We start from the raw sequence: 27,094 nt of genomic DNA on the forward strand, positions 1-27,094 counted from the left end.
TTTTTCTCAAAACAGGCAGAATTGGCGAGAATACACTTATTTCATAAAATAAATAAGTAGTAATAATTTATTCAGTTAACATCGGGATATTACCTATTACCTATTCAACATAAATATATTTAGAATATTATAGAGAATAAATAACGCTGCTTGATTAATTTTCAAACAATTATATACCTAGTTAATTTTAATTCTAATTTATTTCAGTTTGGTACTATTCTATTTGAACCGTTTTTCACGACATGGGTTTCGCCTTTCGTTATCTTCAGGCATGGCTCCCACAAAGGGGGGGCTGACAGGGCTCTAGCGTGGGGCCCGGGCTCAGGAAGGGCCCGGTGTTTCGAATCGACCAGATAAGTGATTTAAACACACATCACAAATTCTCTCGAATAGTAAAAAAAAAAGTCGCCTGCATTTCTCTTCAATATTATTATTAATTAAAATTATGTGGTTGTACCATACAATTTTTAATTGTGTATCGATACTCGACAAGTCTATAATTCAAATATACAAAAAACATTAAATATAGGTACACATTAATTTTACCGCGTACACCAATTAAATGGTGTACGCGTTTAGAAAATGCCACTGTAGAGCGTCACACTGCCTTTATCTTTAGCAATAGGTAGGGGGGCCGTCAAAAATCCTAGCCTGGGGGCCCGCTTCAGGATGTGGGGGCCATGTCTTCAGGCATCGTGCACATTCATCATTAATAAATATTTAATATAATTTAATAAACCATTTCTTTATTCATCGACTAATTCACAATATTTGAGACTATAATATTCTATATATCGAATATCTATACATAATTTTAAAACTCCTCAGATATATACCTACTAAAAGAAAAAAACTAAAAAAAATATGACACCCAACGGAAGTTGAATCTGTAACCATTTGATTCTCGCCAATATGCTTTAACCAATTAAGATACGGGCATCCTACTTAATTACGACGAATTTAACTAGTCATTATTACATGAAATGTTTCTCAAATTACGTTAATGTTGAATATCGGTTTTTATGATTTAAATTAAGGTATCATTAAATGTCCTAATTACTGAAAGACGCCCGTATCTCACCATTTATATATTTATAGCGTCCTTCCACTTGCTAATAGTTTAATAAAACATTTCTTTAATTCATCGAATAATTAATACGATTTGAGAATGTAACATTCTATACTATTAAATATATGTTGAAAACAAAGGTGGGTATAATCTGAGGTATTTTAAAAGTATATATATTTCATATATATTTATTTGCTCACTACTTTGATTTATACAAAAATTCTTCAAAAATCATAAAAAATGTGTGTTTACACTTAGATAATTTATAATCCTCACTATTATTATTACAAAAAGATAGCACAAGAAAAATTCCAATTACCTTTACATAATATGTCTGCACTTGTAACTCCATTATTTTCGGAATCATATCAACACTCGATCAATAATAAAAAATTTACGACTGGCATGTTACTCTTTTATAAATAATAAATAAAATCGTGATGAAAATCTGGCCCCTCTCCCATATCTCGGCAGCCGGTAGGTAATATATATTCTTCATAAGGTATCAGAAGTCAGTAAACTACCCCTATCGCTCCCCCATACCATTTTTAGGTCACTTGATATTGTTTTCACTATATTAGAAACGTGCTTGCAATTTTTAGACGGAAATTTCATCGGTAAATGTCAGATCAGATGTAAAGAGGGGGGGGCGCGTGCTGTGGGTGGCATCCTTGCCCCCACCCGCCGGCACCCACTGGGAAATTTCACAGATTTTATGTATGTTTCATATATTTATATTTATTCTTACATACTTCAATATTATTTAAAACTTTTTAGTTAGTAATAAAAATAATAGTAAATTAAATACAAGTTATAGTCCAGGCGGATCATACACGTCTTTATAATATAAGATATATAATACCTATCTTATTAAACATTTTTTATGTGAACTAGCTGTTAGCTGTTCTCTGTAGCCATTGTTTATTGCGAGGGAATATGCAGTAGGTAAAAAACAGTTAATATTAAAAACAACCATGCATTGAGACAAAGTTATAAAAAAATCAGAATTTCATCATTAGGTAATTAGAGCCCGGAACCCTTGTTTCAGAAGTGCGGCGTATTGACATCTGCTGTCACATTATGTTAAGTTATTATACATTAATTGATTTTTTTCTATGGTATGTTTACATCTTCCATAAACATTGAAAACACACCTATCACTAAGGGTCATTTTACACGAACAGGTTATACGCCGTGGTTCATCTACTACCAACCACGCCATTAAACAGAAACATTGGTTTATAATATAATTAGTCTTGATATTTTATCAATCGCGGGAGGAGGCGTTCAGAAAGCGGGAGATAACTGGAATGCCTCGGGAGGCGTTAGCGAGTCGTTGTTTCATAACACAGGTTGTGTATTACGTGATCAGTCATAGTGTCTGTGTTCTCCATTCAGATTAGCCACGTGTTGACGGTCACGTGTAGTTTTCACATTGTAGAGACGGTCGACATCCACAGCATTCTACCAGCTAGATCGTAGAAAAATTGGTCCGAGTGGGATCTTTCACTTTCTGTGTTATAGCTTTTATATATAAGCTACCGATCCATCAGTCATTTTTTTTAAATAATTGGTCATAAATACACTATCTGGGGTGTTCCACGCACCTACCTATTTTCAATACAAATAATCATGTATTATTACATAGTATACATATTTTTGGTATGATAAGTTTTCTCATTATTATGTAACTGTCTGTAGTCATAAATCTAATTTTTTTAATCGTGGTTATAAATATATTATATTACTTAAATATACATATTCAGCTAAATACATTGATATTATAGTATGAAACAAATACTAACGCAAGATTAGGTGTGAGTAATGTCTGAAATCATTCGTATTATGTATACGAAAATTTTATTTCAATTGAATTCCTCATCGTCCACAAACCTCAGTGGGAAAATAAACGCTTCGAGGTATTTTCACTAGAGAAATCAGCTTTCTTTTGGTTTTTTTTTTTATTATTATTTAGAAATGAGCATCGAAATTTGAATGACACTAGTGCTTATATGTTATGAACATAATGTAGATATTTAATTTCAAAAAATGTATACCTACGTCATAATTATGTAGGTATATATTTTTCATATTGGGAATCAATATTGTACGAACATATAAAATACATTAATATGACATTAACATGACAAAGGGATCCCCATAAATGGAGAATACCTGAGTCATCTGCGCTTTGCCGATGACATAGTAATTTTCTCGCAAGACTCAGAAGACCTCCAAAGCAGAATGCAGGAACTCGCTGAAGTAAGCAACAAAGTAGGTTTGAAAATAAATGTAACAAAGACGAAAGTCATGTTCAACTGCTTTGCAGGCCAAAAAGAGATCCTCACCAATGGCACTCAGCTCGAACAGGTGAAAAGCTACATCTATCTGGGACAACAAGTATCTATAGATGGATGTATATTTGATGAAATTGTTCGCAGAGTAAAGCTAGGCTGGAGTGCTTTTGGCCGCCTGAATAATGTCTTCAAAAGTGACCTTCCACTGTGCCTAAAGCGCAAAGTGTTCAACCAGTGTGTGCTTCCCGTGATGACATATGCGTGTGAAACATGGACCCTAAGTAAAAGAGAGATCCAGAAACTTAGAGTAGCACAACGTGGTATGGAGAGGTGCATGCTGGGCATAACGCGAAAGGACAAAAAGAGGAATGAGTGGATAAGGAAGCAGACAAGGGTTTGCGATGTAATAGAGTTTATTAAAAGCCTTAAATGGAGATGGGCTGGACACATAGCTCGAAGAAGAGACAATCGTTGGACAAATCTAGTCATCCAGTGGTATCCAAGAAGTACAAAACGTCCACAAGGTAGACCTAGAGGCCGCTGGATCGATGAAATGATAAAGTTCTGCGGAAGTACGTGGCAACGCAATGCACAGGACCGAGAGAAGTGGAAGCAACTTGAAGAGGCCTTCATCCAGCAGTGGATAGATTCAGGCTGATGATGATGATGATGATGAATATGTACTACCTATACATAAGTAGAAAAGATACGCAATTGTCTTGATACATATCTTTCTGACAACGTCTAGATATCGTTAAGGCTTACCTCCCAAAAATATTCCAAATTCTTTATTTTTATCTTTCTATAGCCTACCAATTTCACAAAAAAAAAAAAAAAAAAGATACTATGGTTAAAAGACGACCTTGTTGTAATGGATTCATTATTACCGTAATAAATAAATAATAGTATTATAATATATCACCAATAGCCAATAGCTAAAAGACAATAAACTATATGACTAGAAGAAGCTATGGGACGCAATAATTAGCCTGTGGTTCATCCCTTAAAATACACTCGTAGATATTTAGGTTATTAGAAAAGTGATATCAAAACACACATTATGATAAATTACCTATTTTTTTAATGTAACCCTAATAAAACAAGTTATCTAAGCATCCTCTCAACTTGCCTTGGATACTCTCACATAACTAATGAGTAATACAATTAATTTTAAATAAGGATGGGTTTACAGTAGAATTTCTAGAATTTCATGGAAATAAAAATACATAGCTAATGATGGAGTAACCCAACTCTCGGAATCCTATTCATTGTGTGTATCGAAAATTCAAACATGCTGGCTTCTTTATGTGAAATGAGATCGTCAGTAATAATTCATACAGAACAAATTAGATAACAGAAGAAGACACATATTTTGTCTGCAGACTCTATATCAGTAATTAGTCCTATGTATATTTCTGGTCACTTTCTGAGACCCGTATGGATAACAGAGATTAAAACAATGATCAAAGACAATCATTGGACAAACCTAATCATCCAATGGTACATAATAAGAAGAAAACATGCTACAGAGAGGCCCGTTGGATCGGTTAAATAATTCGTAACGCACAATACCGAGTTCTACAGAATTAGTTTGAAGAGACCTTAATCCATTATTGGATGAATACAACTTTAAACTGTTTATGATGATGATGATCCAACCTTCATTTATAAGACGACGTAATAAAATAGTATGTTTTTTGTGTAGGCACTAAATTCCATTCTAACTTAATTATTATAGCCAGAACTTTTATTTTTATAATAATAATTAATAGTGTCTTTATGCCGGTCACTTTTTTATACAGCCTGACGCCAAAAATCTAAAACTCTTCAGTTAATCGTTCGGCGAACGGAAAAGTGAGCAAAAAAATTCACTCAGTCAGTGTGTGCTGAAGTGTTGCGCTTCTTCAGGTCCAAGCCACAAGTTTTATCCATATGATTGATGACCACCGGTGGATATGAAACCACCCTCTCACAATTCTCCTTCATCCCTCCCTCCCACGCACCCTTTCATCCCTCGCACATCTTTTTCTATATTGTAATAGTATTCAGGCATGATACAAGTGCTGAATGTATTTCTGCTGTGGGTTCCATTGAATGGTAGACAGTCAGTCAAATTGGACTGTTGTAAATATACTTCATGAAAAAATAATAACATATATTTATTATCTAATATTTTATAAAATATGAACAAATAATTTTAAATAAATAAATTCGAATACGTTTTCATTTTACAGGGTTAGATTATATTCGTATTACATGACAGTACATACTATTCCATACTACTATCAATCATAAAATTAAAATAAATTGTATTCGCGTGTATACATACAACAATTAATCACATATAAAATTCAGTTTATAATACAAATTGGATCTGTGAGGTGATCGAAGATACAAATATAATTTTAAATCTTCACGGTATATAAAAATATTGACTCACGTTTGGTTTTCATTGGTAATTTTTCATCAATAATTACCTATTTAATGAAGGTGTCCTCAAGCATTCAAAATTTCACATGAAAATTTGGACGTTAACTGAGTAGTAACGCATATTATACAGTACTCCCGTATCTTACACTTACAATAATAAATAAGCTAATGACTTGTATAAGGTAGGGCAGGGCGTAGGTGGCTGAATTGGTTAAGCACATTAGCTGGAATGCGATGGTAGTGTAAAAAACTTTTTTAAATTATAGCTCCTTATGTTAAAATTTGTGTAAAAAAATAATTTCTTACAGACAAACATTTTTTTCTAAAGTATCCTGTCCATATAACTAGCAATTAGCTTCATTGTCAATCAAACCAGAAATCACATTCTTTATTGAACATATATAATTTGGAAACACCTCAGAAATATACAAATTAAAAAAATATTGACAAATTATTTATGATTAAATGACATGGTTTACTGTTCATTTATTTTAATTCTTATTCTTTTAATTCAGTGAGGAAAAGGTCCTCGTTGGTTTGTAATATTATTTTATTTAATTAATAACATATTTTTTAATTAAATATTGTTTTTATTCAACGAATAAATCACATTGAACATACATAATTTTGAAAACACATCTCTCGGGTGTCGCGCCTACGCACATAGACCACTATGCTAAAGGAGTCATACTTAATTACGATAAATTTTAACTAATGGCTTTTAATATTCACTGAAGCGCTTAATAGCTCAATTTGGTTTTATAATATATTCTTGTCATGTTTTAATATCAAATTAAAAATAAGTAATTTTTATAAACTTCAGAAATGTATATGTTAGAAAAAGTCCTTAAAATAAACTTGTGCATCATCAAAGCAATTTGGTACAGAAAAAAAAATATTTATATCCAACTCGGTGATCCAATACTTTTTTCTATATTTTTTTTCAAATAGGTTTCTGAGGGTTTTCGAATGTGAATCAAAACATAAAGTCAAACCATCATCATTGATGTTTGGCTCTGTTTTTTCCAGGGTATTTATTGGTTAACGTATTTTTTCATTAATATTTCCCAAAATAGATAAGAAGATATCATACACAATAAAACAAAGTAAATTACCATTTTCATTACAAGCTGAGCATGAGTCTCTTCAATTGTATTATATTGAGGATAGAAATAATATGCATAATATTTCAAAATTATTTTTATCCATAAATCAACAAGATGGTGAAGGTATTTCACTAAATGCACAGACTCATACGCTAACTAAATATTATTCGCAAGAACAATAATATTATAATTAATTCGTCTGCATATGCAAATCCCCATATAAGCGCCCCACCTGTTTGCCTCAAAATGTATTCTCCAATTATCCGGTTTGCAAATCCGGAATACCGGTAAGTAATCTACGCGATGTGGGTAAACCAGACCACTAATAGAAAATAATTCCTATCGTTTTTCATTTACCTTTCTCCATAACTGAATCCGCCGCATCGCAGGTGGGCGGTTGAAATTTACCAAAACCGGGTGGATTGGGGCAACACAGAATTAATAATTTATAAAAAAGTACTGTACTACATTTATACTATATTATAATATACGTCATTGCATAATTTAAAAATACTATTTCTAGTTTTCGTAAATAGGCTATACTAACTGTAATATAATTGCTAAGTTTATCTGAGAGTCTGTCGTAAACATTCATTCTGTATTTTTTCCATTTTTAGTTCAATAAGTAAGTATTTTTTTCAATGATGTCAACATTATTTTATTTTGTTTTCTTCCTACAATTATATAATTAAAAACTCCAGTCTATGACTATCAATTATAGTTCGAAAGAAATCTTCCATTGTAATTAAATTGATTATAATTTAAACATCAGAAGACTAGAAGCCTTTGAGATGTGGTTTTATCTATATTGTATTTTTTTTCAACAGATGACGTTGCCAATAAACAGATAGGTTTCAAGACAAGAGAAAAAGAGAAGGGAACGTAGATAAGCTATATAAATCTTCCATATTTCCGCAATGAGAAACGTGATGTAACTATTCCATCTCATAATGCTAGGAAATACGGAAGGCAGCAGAAGCGAAAGTAGAAAAAGATAGGGTTGAGTATGCAACTTCTGTAAATGGCTAAATATCTAAGGCATTGTAAATATAATACAATTTCTCCATGAATAGCTATTCTATATATGAATTTATTCGCCAACTTTTAATATACTATGACGACACCAATAGAAAATAAAACTTAATTATAAATACATAATATTAATTATTTGTTTTAGAAAACATTTTTATTTTAAAATCAATCATGTTATAATCTAATAAGACTATATTTTATTTTTCTCTTTTTCTACTATTCGAAATTATAAATTCGTTACCATAGAAACCATTATTTATAATATTGTATTCAGTTATTGTTATGATATTTGAATCAAAATTTGAGACTAGCGAGATGGGTAACTAAATCAGTAATAAAATCAAGTTGTGTGTACAGAGTGTCTTTATTACAATAATAACAGACAATACGATGACACTGCTGATACGAAATATTATAATCCGACAGACCCACATTTACCTTTACCTTGCAGTAAAAAAATGTTATAGGTGTATTCATATTATAAAAAGAATAATAATCGCCGTCATGTGGCGGTTTACATTAAACAACTCATAAACCGCAATGATTTTACGGCCCAGCCGGTACAGGTGGGAGATAAGAGTAACGCGGACGGCCGTGGCTGATAATAGTCACCGTACCGTATAAAATTCACATATGAAACGGCGTTTAAGGCCCCGCTTACCCCAGCCTCCCCCGTATGTTTATGTATGGACCAGTATTTATGACTTCCGCTTGGATATGGCCCGAGTTTTGTGAAATGTGCTTTTATTGTTACGGATTTTTCCTTTGTTGGCTTTAGATGTTTTAGGAGAGTCGTTAGGGATGAGTTTGCGGAAAACGTCTGAATCAATGATATGATAATATTATATATCTATTTGCAGTTTCATTTTTGATACCCTTTCATTTTTCTGAAACCCTTAGAAAATATATAAATAAAACTTGAAAACAATAAATAAAAACGAGTTTTCAAAAAGCTTATTTTTTTTGGAGCTATGAAATCAAAAAGATAAAAAAAATAGCTTACTGCGGTCAATATATTATTTGGCTAGCCACAGTATTAATGAATTATTTGCATGCAAAATGTTTAGTCTTAATTAACGCGTAACCTGTGATTAATTAATTCCTAAATAAACGTATGCTGTTCTGTCATTTTATATTTTTTTAATGTTTTCAATTCAACAATAATATATACCCTTTTGTCCCTCTCTTGTGCCTGTCAGTCATCCTCATTGATGAATACCGGAGAAGGTGAAGTATCACTACTCAATTCTTTAAGTTTTTCAATTGAGTTTTTAAAAATACCAAAGTTTACAACGTACTGAAATAATAGTGACATCCTATAAATAGGGAATTAATTAGAAAACTATTACCTATCTGACAAAATGTATTTACACGTGATACCAACAGATTGAAATCATATTAGAACGGATAAATTGATATCGGCATACCACCACGTTTGGCGTAGCGTACCTCTTCTATATCATGTCTGCAAATTAGTAGCTATTTCAGGAGTCAGAAATAGTTGGATGGCGCATTGTAAAAAAATAGTTTGATTTGACATAGTATGTCAACATTAATTTTATTGTTCCTTTCAATTGATTTGAATGTTGTTATTGGAATTAATTATTTATTAGTGAAGAAAATGAAATCATAGTTCAAGTTTGATACACATGTGGTTGTCTGATAGAGTTATAATTTTATATGGGTTCAGATTAAATAGGCGATGATCAATTCTATTTATAATATAAAATGAATACGTGTATTAATTAAGGCTCTAAGTACCAAAAAGTAGTATTGCCTGTAATTACAAAATACCGAGTCATTGCAGTAAAATTTCATGAAGCAGACCTTTTGAAAAATGTGGTTTTACAGTGTGAAGCAATCACGGCAGCTTCTATAATTTTAGGTATTAAGAACTCGCAAGTATCAACACACCATCGTCAGCCATTTTATATTGAATGAGGTTGACCACTGTAGTGCTATTTACACCATTATAAATAAAACAGGCCAACGGACTTACAACGTCGACAGGTTTGAGGCACTTAGACCATAGTTGAAGTTATTGGCGTTAGTATGTAGAACACTTTTCTATAAAAATGTCAGCTTTTTTGTTTTTGGTACTTAGCGCCTTAATTAATACACGTATTCAAATGTCTTTCACTTATTTAAAATAGATTCAAACCTTTTTAATGACAATTTTAAAATACACATAATATATTATTCAACATAGATTTAACTATAACACTAATAATAATGTCACTAATCATAATAATCACCATGTAAGAATAAGCTTTAAATCAAAAATTTAAATTTTAGAAAGGATTGGTGTGAGCATTAATGACACAATAATAATTATATGTATTTTAACTCCTAGACCAGTGTTTCCCAACCTTATTTTGTACCATGTCCCACTTCAACGCTTCAAAAATCTCTATGTAATTCCCCCCCCCCCCCCCCCCGCATAGTTAACTAACAAATTGTGAAAAGAAAAAAAAGCTCGGAATAAAATTAGTGCGATCCTTGTGCTTGATGTGAGCTGCAAAGAGTTTGTATATGAGGTACTAATTTGGTCAATTTTAATCTTAAATCTCCAGTTTGTGATATCAAAACGTTTTTTTTCACAAACAAATCATTTACAGCGCTAAAGTTCCGCATTCAACTAAATATTATGATGGGAATGGCAACAGTAATTTTCTCGGAAAGTCATGGTTGCAATATCAAACAAATATTTTCGAAGATGCGGTTTTTCACAAAAAAAATGTACCAAATATTAATGATTTGCATATTGCCCCCCAAAACATTCAAATTGCCCCCCGGTTGGGCGTACGCCCACGTTGGGAAACACTGTCCTAGACCTATATAGTTTAACCATTTTCATTCATATTTTGGAATATCTCAGAGACATACCGATTAAAAAATATATTTACGATTTGTTTGTTCTGACTAGCACTCATCTGCATTTATTGCATTTCGGCCAATGTGACTACCAATTATTAGGCAATCGATGCAATAATTATTATCAAGCCAAATTTTCTTAACTATGCATCCAAAGCTTTATCTCAAATTCCGGGCGAAAATATTTTGTATTTTTGAATCAAAGTATTAATTAATAAAGAACGTCAAATTTTCTCCACATTTTAGTTTTAACATACTCGCACTTGTTAATAATTTAAAAATTTGTTTAATTTAAAAATAAAAATTTTCATTTCGTCATAAAAATCGAGTTCATACCAATATTAATAATGATTGAGTAATAACGCAAAAACATGTGATCAAGTAGTAATTTAACAAATATATAGAGATCGTATGATGTTGTTTTATTCAAGTCACATAAAATTACAAATAAATTAGCTACCATAGCATCTATGCTCATATTATTATCCTTAATTCTAATTACTCCTCTCCGTATATGTTATGTAAATAATCATTACTTAATTTTAAAAATCTTATTTACCGTATTGAAAAAATAAAATAAAATAGTAAGTGTTACGTACAGGACTTGTATTCATTGAGTATGACAATTAAGCAGAAATGTGTTCACAGAGTCAGTATACAATTTTATCATTGTCAAAAACTACACTTTCTCAGATTTATACAAAAAAGTCCATCAGCCCTGTGCCAGAATATAGTATGCGTCCTGGGGTAAAATCACGTCCCGGCCGCGCGTGGGGCTGATTGGTCATTAAGGGTGGGTCGCCGTCCGTCGGACATAGCTGCCCGCGACATCTGCACCTAATGATGCAGCCCGCTATTACTTAAACATGCATCAAATTGGAGCTACAGCATTCGCGTCAGTCGCCGACAATTTAGGGAAATCCCGGCCAGATTCTCCGTGACTGGTTGGATTAATTGTTTGGGGTATTAAAATTGGATAATGTTCATTTATTATTGCATCTGTGACGTTTAGTTTTATGCGTTTAATTAATTATTGGTACTCAAAGAAATAGCACACTAAAATATGTTATTATTTAAATAGGCATCCACTATTCTTTCATTCTTCATTCGCACTGTAACTTTGTATATTTGAAGGTAAATGTTTTTGTTTTCATATAAAGATCCGGTGCAAACTGTTTTATAGTTTAATTAATCATTATTTTTAATATTATTTTTTTCTTTAATATAATATTTAGAATGTGTCTATATAGAGACAGATTTCTTCAACGAGTTCTGTGCAATTAAATAAATGGTAAAAAATCTTAGAAGTTTATTTATGTTAATTATGTTAATCTTAGATTGTTTTAGCCCCAGACTTTTCTGTATTTTTAGCATATCATTAATGACAATTCCATTTTATATTTATACGATATCCGAGTGGGTAATGTGTCGGCCTATAATGTCGTGGGTCCCGGATTTGAATTCCGGGTCTCGCCAAAAATACATTATGTTTTTCAACGTGTGTTTGGACCCAAACTATTAACCTAATAAATTTTACAGGGGTTAACATCCATTTCTCGTAAAAAAACAAAAAGTTTGTTAATACAACCTCCACTCTGTGAAGGCACATATTATTATCTGTATTATACTTTATCTATTTCAAACAGCAAGATGTTAAAAATGATGAACATTCAAAAATCAGTGCTTTAATCAGTATCAATTAAAATAAAACACAACACTTAGTACTTATTTCACTTAGTTTAATAGTAATTAGGACCGGTTTCGTCCGCTTCAAAGATACAAAATATATAATTACACAAATAGTATCCAATTTTATTTGCTAAATTGTGTATTGAAGATAGAAAATAATTTTAATAAATTCTGAAAAATTCTCTATTCAAAAATAAATCAATTAAATTTACAAAGCTTTTCAGAAAAAACACAATAAAAGAAACGTCAATCAATCCCAAATCAAGCAGTAAGTACTTTATAAATTATTATAAAATTCTATATTTATTTTGGACCAAACTACGGTTCAGTCATGTCCAGTCAGCTCAACGTCGACGTGTTGTCGTTTGCTTTTTAATTTGTCACAAAGTTTTATTAATTGACCCAACAGCTGGTGACTCGTCTACAATAGAAATCTCCATACAATCTGTCCCTAGGTAGGGTTTGAGTTAATAAAACTATTCAATATAAACAGTCAAAAACAACCACTCAGCCAACATTTCGTTACATTTCGTAGCAGTGTTGCTATTAAAATTCAATAAATAAGACTTTTACATGATATATTATGTGTGACTGGATTTTAGACATTCACGAGGATTGCTTACTAGCCATCATCAATACACAATACAAAGTTTTTTTTAATGGCAATATATTCATATACTGTATTAGGATTTCTTTGAAGACTAGTGTAGTTTAATAAATTAAAAGGGACTGTATTGGCTAGGTCATATAAACGACGATTAACGAACAAAGAGAGGTATGAGAATCTGTGGAATAAAATGCAGAAAAGTGGGCTGACTAAACACTAAACAATGTTGGTTAGGTGAGAGCCGTATAATTAGAGTACAGCATTACAAAATAGCCACTCTGGATATATACATGTATAGAGAGTTGTTGGAGGAAGCCGTGACATACCCAGGATGTCGCTTTTATGATGATTGAAAATGTACTCAGTCAACAAAATAGAAATATATGACCAATTGTTCCTAAACGTAACTCGTCGGCTTATCTATTAATGGGCGGACATTCAATTCAAAAAAAAAAAAAAAAAATACCGCGAACATTACAAATTACAAATTTAAGACGTTCACAACATGACATTTAAAAACAAAGAAACAGTGTAAAGAAGAAATAAATATATTATGCAGTATCACAAAAACAGTATGAAAACTAAAGAAGGTACAAAAATTATTAAAAATATAAAGCATGTAAGCACACCGAACGAGCTAAGTGAACCCTATTTTAATAATTTATAAAACAACGTCCACTTATACCTACTCATTCTCACGTAGGTGGAATATATCAACTTAATGTAGGTATGTATTATATTAATTATGATAAAAAATGTAGGTATAATAGTAATGTTTCATCTGGAAGCATTTAGTATTCTCGTAGTGTATATTTTGTAGTGTATATTATGTATATTTTGTATCAAAATTACAAACTTTCTTAAATCTACTCGTATATAAAGTTTATCCATAAACTACACAGCAGCCCAACACTATCCTTTTGTTGTGAACGGAAATTTAGAACGTCCGACATTATCATTAAAAAGTCAAAATTCCTTTACACCCCAAATCACAGATGTCTCTCTTCGAAGTGTTGCAACTCGCCCGCGTAATCGAGTCGCCCAGGGCGCGCGTAATCCATTTCAGGGGGAGGCTGGCATGTCCACCGAAGGGCCATTTGTCTGGTAAAACGTGGACTTGGGGTGGAGAATCAATATCATTGACGTAGTTAACTAGGTAATAGCAGGGTTTACTATAAAAGACATTATTTGAGAATCTTCAATCAAAGGATTATTCTCAAAGTTTTCTTATACAATTCCAATATGTCGGCTCAAAAATTAATTAAGCAGATAAGAGGGAATACACTGACAATATTACGCATTGTAGGTATTTGACATTTACTTTCAGTTGTCATATTTTATGAAGTTATACAATATTCTGAGGCTCGTGTTCTCAAAGTCAATGAATGATGGTAACTATGCTAATAGTAAAAATAGTACATATTATAATTGATTTGTATTATGCATAGAATTAAGGCTCTTTAAAATGTTATTTTTAGAAGCAGATTGGTGACTTTCTCTTAGGTCGATTAAATATTAAAATTGGACTGATGACATATTTTTAAAGCTCGCTACAATTATTTATTTGAAACATCCGTAACACTATATATAACATGGGGAGTGTTCTCCGCGGTATATCTGTTCTATGGATAGTATTTGTTGGATATTAATTTTATCATTCCGATGAAATTAAAAATATATGTATCTATTTGAAATTAAAACAAGTTTCAAGTATACCGCACTAAAATAAAATAATTTCATAAGACATTTTACTTGTTAGTAACACGGCTTTTGAAAATACTGATCACTAATACCCTGGTGATACGCGAATATAGAAAAACAACGGCTACATTAGAACTGTGAAGTAAAAATGGATACTGCTTGATGTGAAAGAATTCTGTAGATTGAGGAAAATCAGCGATAAGTATTGACGAAGACAAATAAATCCATAAAATACATTATATCAGTCATTTATTTCAAGTTGTCGTGTATAAGAAACAAGTCTGCAGTTTTATTTAATTGAATAATTAGTTATACTGACAACTTTGATAATATTGTGAGGGCGTCACTGGATAAGACGAAGGGGTAGTGAAATTAATAGCTCGGTCAGCTGAATTAGCCGATGCGTGAATACGTTTGCTTTCGACTCAAAGCTCACTCGTTAATTTTCCAAACGGAATCAATGCGAAATAAAATATGGCATGACGGTATGTGACGTCGTGTGACAGGCGTGTGTAAACATCATTATTCCATTAATCTATCTGTACATCCGCCATTTAATTAAATTAATTTGTACATGTCATTTCGCTTTGAATGTATGTATTAATATAATATAAATTAAATACCTACGTTATTTTGTTGCATTCTTTTTTGCATTGATTTTGTTCTAGGTCAACTCACAAAAAAAGTGTCCAGCTATTCAATAAGTATGTTAATAAACTTTGAAACTTGCTAAGTTGTCAAATTTTATTTTGTGTCTTGATATTATTTATTATCGTATATTTGCCAGTATCACGTCAGTGGGTTTATCGGACGTGTTCAGTCTTTTCCAGATACCCGTCCCAGATTGTAGCAGGTCCGTCAGTCTCCTTTGTGACTATATAGTATAGGTGGTACTTTTCACATTTATTTTTACAATTTCGAGCAATTTTGAATCCTAAGAATAATTATAATGTTCACCGTTCACGAGGTTGAGTTAATAATATACTATGAAACAAGCTTTGCCGATTCACTACCATAACATGGAATAATCTTTTGGTATGTACCTTAAGACGAATCCTTCTCTTTCTACTACTCTTAATTGTTCAATGTATCGACATAATTTTTTCTCAATATAATGAGAAGATTTAAACGAAAAGGTATACTAGTTACTTAAGCTATTGTCATTTGCATTATTAGTCTCATTGTATTATTTAAAACTTAAAACGTATTCTGCGCATGGCGCTTTTATAAAAAAAACTGTTAGAAAATATTTCGCACAGTATCTCAACGTGTTTGGTTCCGTGTCAAGGAATTCGTACCTACGTATTGCGTTAGCCGTACTACTGTCAACCGTGAGATTTGTTTCGGAAACCGATGACCGAATAAAACCTACCGGAATACAAGGGAAAGACATTAATTTGATTCCAGTCAATATCAAAGTAATCAAATTGGAACATTACTGTCTGCAATGCTCTAAGAACGTTTTTTGATCTCAATGGTATACGGCCATCTCTTTCCGATACAACTTTCTTGACGACCGTTTGGTTTACGTAGCAACTATCTTAAATTTATATTGTAAACTTCTATCCATCTTCAGGTATCACAGTGTTTAATTAATATATTTTAATTTTTATCAATGTTAGATTGTCATTCATTATAAAGTCTAATTAATGAATATATCAGATATGATTTATTTTATCTGGAAGGTAATATAAAAAAAATACTCTTAAATTGAATTCTATGAAGTAAATCCTAAATATATGTATTATTTTTGGCACATCACTTCAACTCAAAAACCACTAAAGGTTATCCCACTTAACCAAAAATAAATCAATTTTCCAATTCAAAAAATATATCATTGAACAGTATTTTCATGATAATATTAACTCTGGAATAAAACTTTGTAGAACTTTCAATACCCATTCGTTACTCAAAAAACAAATTAATTCATTTTAAAAACTAAAATGGTGAAACCTGAATTGCTGATAATTTTATACTGAAAAGGTAGTTCGATTGATTTCATTATGCTTCAATAATTATTACTGACTGCATTTTTATTCGCTTTTTAAAGTACGAGAGCTTTCGTTCAGTCCGCTTCACAAAAGCAATTAAATAAAGCTCGACGGTTAATTGAGCTTCTAAAAGTCAACAGCGCCGAGTCGCGGTTTAATAAGTCATATTGAGTCGCGTGCCGACGAGCTTTGCCTTCATTACTCCACTTAGCGAGACTACAGTTTCAATTAAATGAACTATATTGGTGCATTCAAAACTGATTTATGAAAGAGACCTATTTTGCGAAATATTCGAGATAACTAACAATGTATTATTGTATTTTATACTTCAAAATATTATAATAATATTACCTAGTTAACATTGAGGTTAAGGCTATACCTCAGTTGAGGCATGGCCTAAAAAGATTGTGGCTAGGCAATGCGCGGATTGTGCAAATGACGCGTGCCGAACGAAATATAATTTGTCATATAAATCCAACATGCGTCCATTTAATGTTCTGTTTATTGTTCTATTAGTAACAATAATAATATATTCATTGACATGTTTTCTTTTTCAAGTAAATAGGTAACGTTTTTTAATCATTTTACACGATTTAAGAATATTTTCATCCGACACCATCACGAAACAAATTGACGTGCTCACAGCTCGACTATCGCTCTCCGATTGCCAGCGAGTCCAAACTTTCGTCGCACCTATAGTTGAAAACTATTTGCCGTTTCACTGAAGTATGCTCTTAAAAAGAATCAGACAGAGACATATGAGAGCAAAATATTATTACGCATCTATTCATTTGTATGGCGGAAAGGAATAGGCATTATTGATAACTCTCCCGAAACCGGGAGACATTATTATCTTCGGTTCCATTTTGGCGACAACTTGAGTATCACTGGATAATTATGGGATACGTGGGACACAGCTCACCAACTCATTTCAATATACCGATAATATCACATTTCATTGTCAATATTACTGTTGTACGGCGCGACGATGTATCTAACGGAACAAAGATTAATATGATATTATTATGATATGTATGATATCGTATCCGGAAATTTGTACGTAAACAGTTCACCGCAGAACACTTATTCGTGCGCCGCAGTACGTGAAACATGAATTCGTGTAACATTTAATCAAATGACGAGTTCTTCGTTGAACATTTCACCGTGGGGCGTGGAGTATATTTGTTTGTATGCTACAACATGTGGAGATGTCTTTACTAGGTTAGGTTAGATTATGTTAGGTTAGGTTAGGGTCAATCTAATTGGAACAGTACTATTTGCAAACTATCGCCGCATTTTGTAAGATACGTACAAATGTATTCCACGGTGAAATGTTCAACGACAACAAAATGTTATACGAACTCATGTTTCACGTACTGCGGCGAACGAATAAGTGTCCCACGATGAACTGCATACGTACAACTTACATGAAAGCATATGATATACTCATCGGTAAGTAAAGAAATGTGGTTTTGGGGCCTAATACTTAATTCGGATAGTTTATATTGGTGACAACACCTCAATTTGTAATTGAAATTCGTATAATGTTATTTGACAAAATTTTAATTATTATTATTAGTATTTGAATGTATTAATAGAAAACTATTTTCAAAATACTATATAATATTTTGTAAACAATACTTTTCAGTATCTTTATGTTTATTCGTTTGGTTATTTATCCCCAAACAAAATGTACTGTATTATGTAGATACGTATCTACACAGAGTTTACCACACACACTTTCATGTCTTCATTTTAGATACCTTGTCGAAATATTTCGTTGTATGTGACCGAGGCAATATGAAATGCAATGCGTTTCGAATTATTCGTTCACTAATTCAGATGGAATGTGTAATATGTGGAAAATCAGAGAGTCGTAGATATGTTAATAATCATGGCGTCACACATTCCATTGATTATGTCTAATGCCTTACTGCTTTGTTCATAACATAACAATATTACATTGCAATGTGTGATATTGTATGTTTGTCGTGATATATGTAATCAGTGCATTTCAGCTTTGTCAATAATTAGCAGTACCTAATATTGTGACAAATAACTATAATTTTCAACAATACTCATTTAAATAATATATAAAGTTATAGTCCATTTTCCGCATCTAATAAATTACTTAGATAGATAAGTGCTAAAAATCTTTAAAATCCCTGCAACTCTCACTTGCTGCCATAAATATTGATTTATTGACAGAATGTTTTATCTTTAAAATTACATTAATCTTTAACTTATATGCAGAAGCTGCAGGGCGCAACACGACATTCGAAAAACACTGTAAATATATTTTTTTACCAATTACGGCCGGCTAATATCGTGCAGTGCGAAAGCCGCTGGCCTTTCATCCGGGAGCTCCGGATTCGATTCCCAGTGAGGATACAATATATTTATGTGGTTTTCCCAAATCTGTGTTTGTGATTGTTTCACTTATATTAATAAATACACAACCGTTAAACTAAACTACTGTCATTGGACCTCCAAGTATGTTGTAGTATTAAAAAGAATATATTTATTCTTATAAATCATTGTATTATTATGTTATTAAAACTTTTAAAATATGTTTTATGTAAGCATAATTTCAAAATTTATAATATATATACCAAACAAAATTACATTGTAAGTGACTTTTTTGCTGTACATGGAATACAATTATATAAAAATTATAAAGTGGGGTACTGTTATCACCCTTGAGCGCTATTCTTGCGCAAGCATACACGAGAGTATGTATGATAATATTGCGCAAGTATTTTGACTATACTAGCAATATGAAAGTGTTCAGAGTTTCATACGGTATACTTTTGCCAGTAAATTGAACGTGTACACATAGAAAAGACTTACACAAGTCTGAACCATGCGCGTATTTTTCATTGCATTTTTCAAATATAAACTGAAAAAGTTCATGTATACTTTAGCATTCTTCAAATAGCTTCTTTTCATACTTAGTCTGGCAAAGGAAAGTTGCTAATTCTGGTATGGGCGTATCAAATATCCTAGAAAGCACATTAGCTCCCACGGGCACCGAGCTACCGATTCCTGGGATAAAGAAATCAACCATTTAAATTTGGTTTTTACTTGTGGGGTCTAATAATTGTGGCAACGTTATGAATGATAATTATCATTTTCTAAAATATTCTCTATTCCATAATGTTTAATTTTTACTTCAATTCGGCTGCTTTACTGCTGCTATTATAAATTCGTCGTCTGAGTGTTTAAAGATGAATAGAAAAGAACTTATTTATTATAATTCACAATAATGTGTCCTTTGATCTTTAAGCCTTAAGCAGGCATGTGAAAATTGCAGTCAGAGTACAGGACTGTTATAATATTGCGGTAAATTGAATTATGGGATGGCGTGTGAGAATAATAACTCGAGCTGCTTGCATTTAGCGGTGGGATATTATTAATGTGATTAGTTGTTACTTGTTCTTAGTTCGCAACAGCGGCCATTTCATATTCCCAATTAGTTGCAGGCTGCCAGTACTGAACAACACAGACGCCTAACCACCGAATAGTTTCGTTTTCTCATGTGAATACGGATTACATGTTCATGTAGTACCGTTCACCTTTGATACTCGTTGGTATAAATTATAATAAACAAATTCTCTCATAGACAAATTACGCATAGCCATATAATGCGTAGATTTTACATTAAATAGTATGATTATTCTACAAGATTTCGTCACCAGACATATTACAGAACGAGTAGTAACGAAGGCTCATAGTTACCGAATACAAATAATATATCAGTTTGCAGCCTCAATTTTATTTAACTGTCTTGAAATTTTCCAAAAAATTATCGGGAGAAAAGCTCTCTTTCTGAATTTTAATGGGTAGGTAAGGGCGGATTAATCCAGTGAGACGCTAGAGAAATATCAAAAAAATGCGAAACATGCTAATTTTTAAAAATCGTGAACAACACATTAATTCCTTACACTATTATATTTATTACATTTGTGTCATCCTCCGAGTTATTCCATATTCGAACTTACCGAATTTACTGTCAACATTTTGTTTAAACAAAATATATATTCATATTCCAATGTTTCCACGACTACTAAACTTTAAAAGAAATAATATGGTGTTTTTATCTACATATCGCCAAGCGGTTTTATTCCTGAATTAACCGCATGGTGTCCATATGCTTCACTTGCAGTGCAGTGAAAATGAAGGGAGAAGAATAAGTATTAGAAATATATTTTTAAATTATTAACTACAAAATATTTTTATGAAATAATGCACTCATACATTTTTATTGTTTAGCTACGAAATGTAATTTATAAGTAACTTTAAATGTACGACGGAAACAGATTACAGAATGTTTTTGTATACTTTTTATAAGAAAAAAAATGTGATTCTATAGTAGACCAACTGCCAAATATTTTTAATTAATTACAGTTCATATGTGTAAAATTAAATACGGTATTAAATAAATTATCACGTGTAATAAATAAATTACCTAAATATCAAAAGCAATACATCAAATTAACACTCTTTGAATAGTTTTTTTTTTAAATATTTTTCCATAGATTTTCCGCCACCTCTCACAGATACACAACACACAGACAGTGACTACGGGGGACCATTTTTTCCTCTATTTGGTTTACAACTTCGCTCGCGGTGGGCAAGAGAGTCACAGAGCCACCTCCGCAATTTGATACCCACGGCGGTAATTTATCAATTATTTGGTCCGTGTTTGAGGCAGCGCCGCGACGCCATTATCGGGCGCCGTGAAAGCCTTATTGTGTTTCACTTCATTAGCCCAAGTATTTATACGCCGTGGTCGAAGGACACGCGCGGCTCATTAAGTCAACACGAAACAGCGATCGAATCGGTACCTAATTTGAAATATAGAAAAATATTTTTTTACGATTATCGAATTATTAATTGAGTTTTTGGTATATTACTTTTTAAATCCATACTTAATTTATAATCTGATCATCATTATCGCGTACACTAATCGTTTGGTCATCTACTGAATGTAATACCTTACTTGTTCTCTCAGCTCTTATCGGCTCTTCGACTTTCGTTGCTACGACCTTGATTATCATATCAACCCAACAGATCGTGGTCGCCCATTAGGTGTTTTAATGTCCCTTGATTAATGATGATCACTTTTAATCTTCCAATATCTTATAGTACTTATCTTAGGTATTTTAGTACATTTACGTGTATTTATTATTCTAAGATTAGGTACTTACTCCGAAATATCCATCCATAACTATTTTTACCAAGTCTTGTTTTATACTGCATATCATATCATATAGAATTTTTCATATATTTTAACTCAATTATCCTAAAAAGCAGTATATATAAAAATGCTACTTTAAAAAAATATATAATATCTCTGTTCCTCGTCGTAATAAACATCTTTTTTCAATATTTATAATATTAATTTATATCACTTTATAATATATTAAATTTTTAAGGTGCACCATTATTAGTGTTGTCATAATTTAATTAAAAAAATAACGCAAAATCATTTGAATCGTGTTAATTTTGTTACAAAGAGTACAAACCATAATTCATCAAAATACGATATTATCAACTTGCTTGATATTTATTTATTAAATAATACACATATAACTATTGTATTTTAATAATTAATACAATAAAAATCCTATTGATAAGTGTTTGATTATAACAACTTTACTATGTATTATTTGAATATCTGTTTCGATTTCTCTGACAAATATTCTAGCGACGTATGATGCGCATTTTGGCAATGGCCAGTCTCATTTTAACAAGACCTCCCCGAGACAAACTTTTTACTTAGATCCGGATAAAGCCAAGCCTCATCCCTTTCTCCTGGTCAGCTTTGTTGGTGATCCCTGGCTCGTGACGTCACGCACCAACTATCTTTAACAGTGCCCAGTCTTAAACTTATGATAAAACAACTTGTGATATATTATGTCCACTTAATTCAGAGTAAAAAGGTTTTCTTGTCAGTTTGACGTAACTCCTAAAAGGTTTTAGATAATGGTGTTTTTATTAAAATACATCTTATAGATCCATAAAACATCTTAGTCAAAAATACTAAATAAATACTAGGGCTACAAAAATACAATTGCTTTTCACCCAACTAATCTTCTGTCCCCTGGATTTAAAGACATTTTGAGTATTTTAAAGACATTGGCAGACATCTGTCATAGGTTCATGTGAGTACATACATAAAACAGCAAATAAGCATAAAGATCTAAAAAGGTGACCCGTTTCCTGTTTCGGGTATATTTGCGGAAAACAGGGGACTGAAATATATGATATAATTATCTACTGAGGTATTGAGGTATACTTCATGAAAATATCCATGTATGTACATTTTTAAATTATATAACGTGGATATGTGACTTTTATATTATTTTAATTGCTTGAATATTTTAAATAATAAAATTATTACATCTTTAATTTTTATGTTTTAGTGATTCTTAATACCTGTAGGTATCTATTTACTGTTTGATTTACGTAAAATGCTTTATGTGTCTGCACATTATCAATTATGACTTTACTCGTAAATATTATACACTTCTGTGATTGGTTCTGTTCGTTGTACTTAGGCTGTGTCTGAACCGAGCTTTAAAGCGGGTTGCCACGATTCGATGTTGGTTGATGAAAATATATTATTTTCAATTTATTTCACTCAGTCTAACTTTATCGTTCAAGTTATGAGTATTGCTATGTCAGGTAACGATTGGAAAGCACGGCACTACGGGTAGGTACAGTAGCAGTAATATTGCCCGTCATATGCAAGATATCGGTTCGAGTACTAAACGTCATTAATATCGCAGTGATAATATGAATATTTTATATGGCAATTATGTCTGAAAGCTGTATCCCAATGTTATCAGGACGTGTGAATAATTCATAATGTACTTTAATCACAGCAGTCAATAAAGTGCAGTCTTGAAAATCATTGCAATATCAATAATTGAAATTTTTACCTAGCTTCGAGTGCTTGTATATTTTTTTCAATTATTAAACTAATTTTAGATTCTTCAAATATGTGTTCGAAAATTATTAAATGATTTCAATACTTTTGGACATCACTACAGCAAGTTTTCTCAGAAGGGTCCTAGAAGCGTCCAGTATTTTTTTTCGTAATTATTAATTCCTAACTCAAACATGACCTTTTTATTTTTTATGGTTCTACATATTTTTTAAATTTTGTATTCTCAAGTACAATTAATTAAAAATTCAACGAATGCATAGGTATACATTTATGTATTTATTGTATTTCTTTTTTTCTGTTTTTTTTTCAGATTTTATTTTACGGTGTTAATATTTAACTCATCTACAACTCTAAGGTAATTCAAAGTCGTTTAATATTTTTAAGAGCATTGCACATACTTTGGTATTCTTCCATTTTTTTTATTAAATTAATATAATAATATCGACAGATCAATATATTATATCGACTTCAACGTATGGTCTAGCTAGAATCAATTAGGTATTTTTATGTTATTTTAAATTTCCATGTATGCATTGATAATGAGTTGATTCATACAAATTATTTATCGCCACGTTCCCGACTATCACAAAATATTTTAGTTTCAATTCATGAAAATCATAACGTTATAAATCCACCTATTAAATTCACACGACAATGGTGTTTCCAATTATTCTATCAATAGAATATAAATTACGTTTCGACCATAATCGTTTAGGAATTCCCCTGGTAGATTTTAGTTATCAAAACAGTATATTTATTAATATCGATAGAATCAACGGTATGTTTCGACCATTTAATTAATTGTAAACAATACATCGATACGAATGATACGATACATGCGATAAATGATTGGAATGGCTGCCAATATTTCTGTGCATCGGATATTGACTAGGGTGTGCAATCCCGGAATCCCGTATTCCGGGATGCCACTTCATTTATAGATCCTTAAGCCCAGATATTTTCAGAAAATCTTTCATGTATTTTATATCTGCTACTACTTTACCATGTTAGATCCTTAGATGATCATATGGGACTCCATGGGGTGGAGTTTGTATTAACAGATTTTGTTTTTACGAGAAAATAAATATTAGCGACTTGCTCAAACTATTAGGTCCATACACTGACAATAACAATTTCTAAAATAATCTATGTTTAAACTATTATGTTGAACCGCAAAACTATAATATTTTTTTAAAAAGTGCTAGCCTCTAATAAATACAGGATAGGAACTATAATCTTATAATATATTATATAATATTATTATTTAGGAAGACTTCATCGGGTTGTTAATGTTTTACTATTTATTTATTTTAATATATTATAATCACATTTTCTATTTTTCAAACATAATAGATATCAAACACGAAGAAAACTAACCTTTGTGCAAGAGTACCTGCCCTGATTCTGATTTTCTGCTGATTAGCGACGGCAAAATATTGAGAGTATCGTCAGTTTTAAATAACTAGGGATGCACACCACGAGAGATGGCATTTTTCAAAGTGAGTAAAATGGCCGGGAGCAATATACAACTGGATGCGGAATTTCTGGACCGTTTATTATACGCCTGCATCCTGATATTGCTGCCTTACGATGGCAATTCATGGCACCTTACAATAATCAGAGCAACCGTATACTGCGCTTCAAGAACAGGTGCGGCAGAAACTGGGTATGACTTAAATAATAAAGAGCAGATAATACAGGGGACCATGGTGTCTGTATGTCCTAATCGAGGAGCGGATATGGGCTTGGAAGAATAAAAAGAAAATATCTTTTGGCAATCTATCATCATATTACCTCTATCATTCCTGGCGCCGTGACCAAAGCATCCGATGGCTATGTGTGTTTTGCGGTATACTCCGATATATGTGTTTAAGTCCCAAATAATTATGAACTTATATCTAGAAACAATTTCGCAGATTTTCCATTAGCACGGAGTTCTGACAAGACTACACGATCTCACAAAATTGTTCATAGCCACTTTCAAAAATATTTTTACGCAAATACATCAGGGTAATAAAAGCATAATTACAGGGAATATGTGAGTCAGCTATATTTGACATATATGACAATTTCATGTTACCAAAAAACCCCGATGACCTCTAAACAAAAATGTAAACATTTCCAAAAGCGAGCCTCACAGTAGATATAAAGATACATATTATGCGTCGCTAAATTTCAAAACCCGCTATAACACTTTTTTGATATAATTAAGATATACTTATATATCAATGGATTCGCAATTAAAATCACCTCCTAAATAAAGATTATAAAAAGTTGCTTCGTGGGCTCAAAACCTATTTATATAATAGGAACCCATCTTGACCAGGTCAATAGTTATCTCGGACATAAAATAAATACATATAGGCAGTTCGTGTTTAGAAGAATCACGTGGCAACGAAATTATCCATCATATCTCAACGAGATATAATTCTCATTTATAATAGCAAGCTAGACAGTAAGTAGCATAAGAATTAATGTTTCTTAATGATAGATCATTCATTGTAAACCTATATAGGTATGTATGAGTAATATATGTAGGTATGTAAAAAATTCGGAATTAAAAAAATATATCAACAGTAATTACTTATATCATTTTACATAAAAATGTGTAACGGCAAAAAATCAGGAAAAATGTCATATGTTTTCACAAATTCTGGGATCGCGATTTGGGTTTGAAATATCAATTTTGAAATCACAGGATTGAAAATTCTGAACAATTATATTAGCTTTGTATTTTAGAACAATAATATGTTAATCTCAGAATATTGCTTGTGTTGGTTGTAAATAACTAATTAATCGTAAAAGTGTGAAATACGTAGGTATATTTTATTTTAATTGTTATTTAACTATAGCTTTTAGATATTATTAAGCTATATCTATATTAATCAAATAGAAAAATATTTTTATTCAGCAATTCGCAACAGCATTTATATAGTAGGTATTCAATACTGATTCATTGTGATATAAATAATTACAAAAGCCGAATTCTTTTTAATTCATTATTTTGAAGCAGATGTTTTTTTCTTTTCAACATTAAGAAAACTGTAATATGTTATATTCTTTTCACTGTAGGGCTTAGTTATGTTACAACTTACTTTCATCAGGGCTCAAAATGGACCAGAGCGCCCGTCCGGTTCATGAAATCGGTAAAATTATCGCTCCGTTTCGTGGAAAAAAATCATTTGACCGTCTGAGCTAGATAGGCCATATAACAAAAAATCTTACACACTTATTTTTTTATAAAATATACGAAAAATGTATAACTACCTGTATATTAATTATTTCAGAAAATTGCCGAGCGCTCAGGTTTGTCAACTTTTTCATTTCGAGCTCTGACTTTCAT

Source organism: Rhyacophila brunnea, unplaced genomic scaffold (genome assembly GCF_057557595.1).
Source record: "Rhyacophila brunnea isolate RB1 unplaced genomic scaffold, BYU_Rbru_1.0 scaffold_8, whole genome shotgun sequence".
Classification (NCBI taxonomy): Eukaryota; Metazoa; Arthropoda; class Insecta; order Trichoptera; family Rhyacophilidae; genus Rhyacophila; species Rhyacophila brunnea.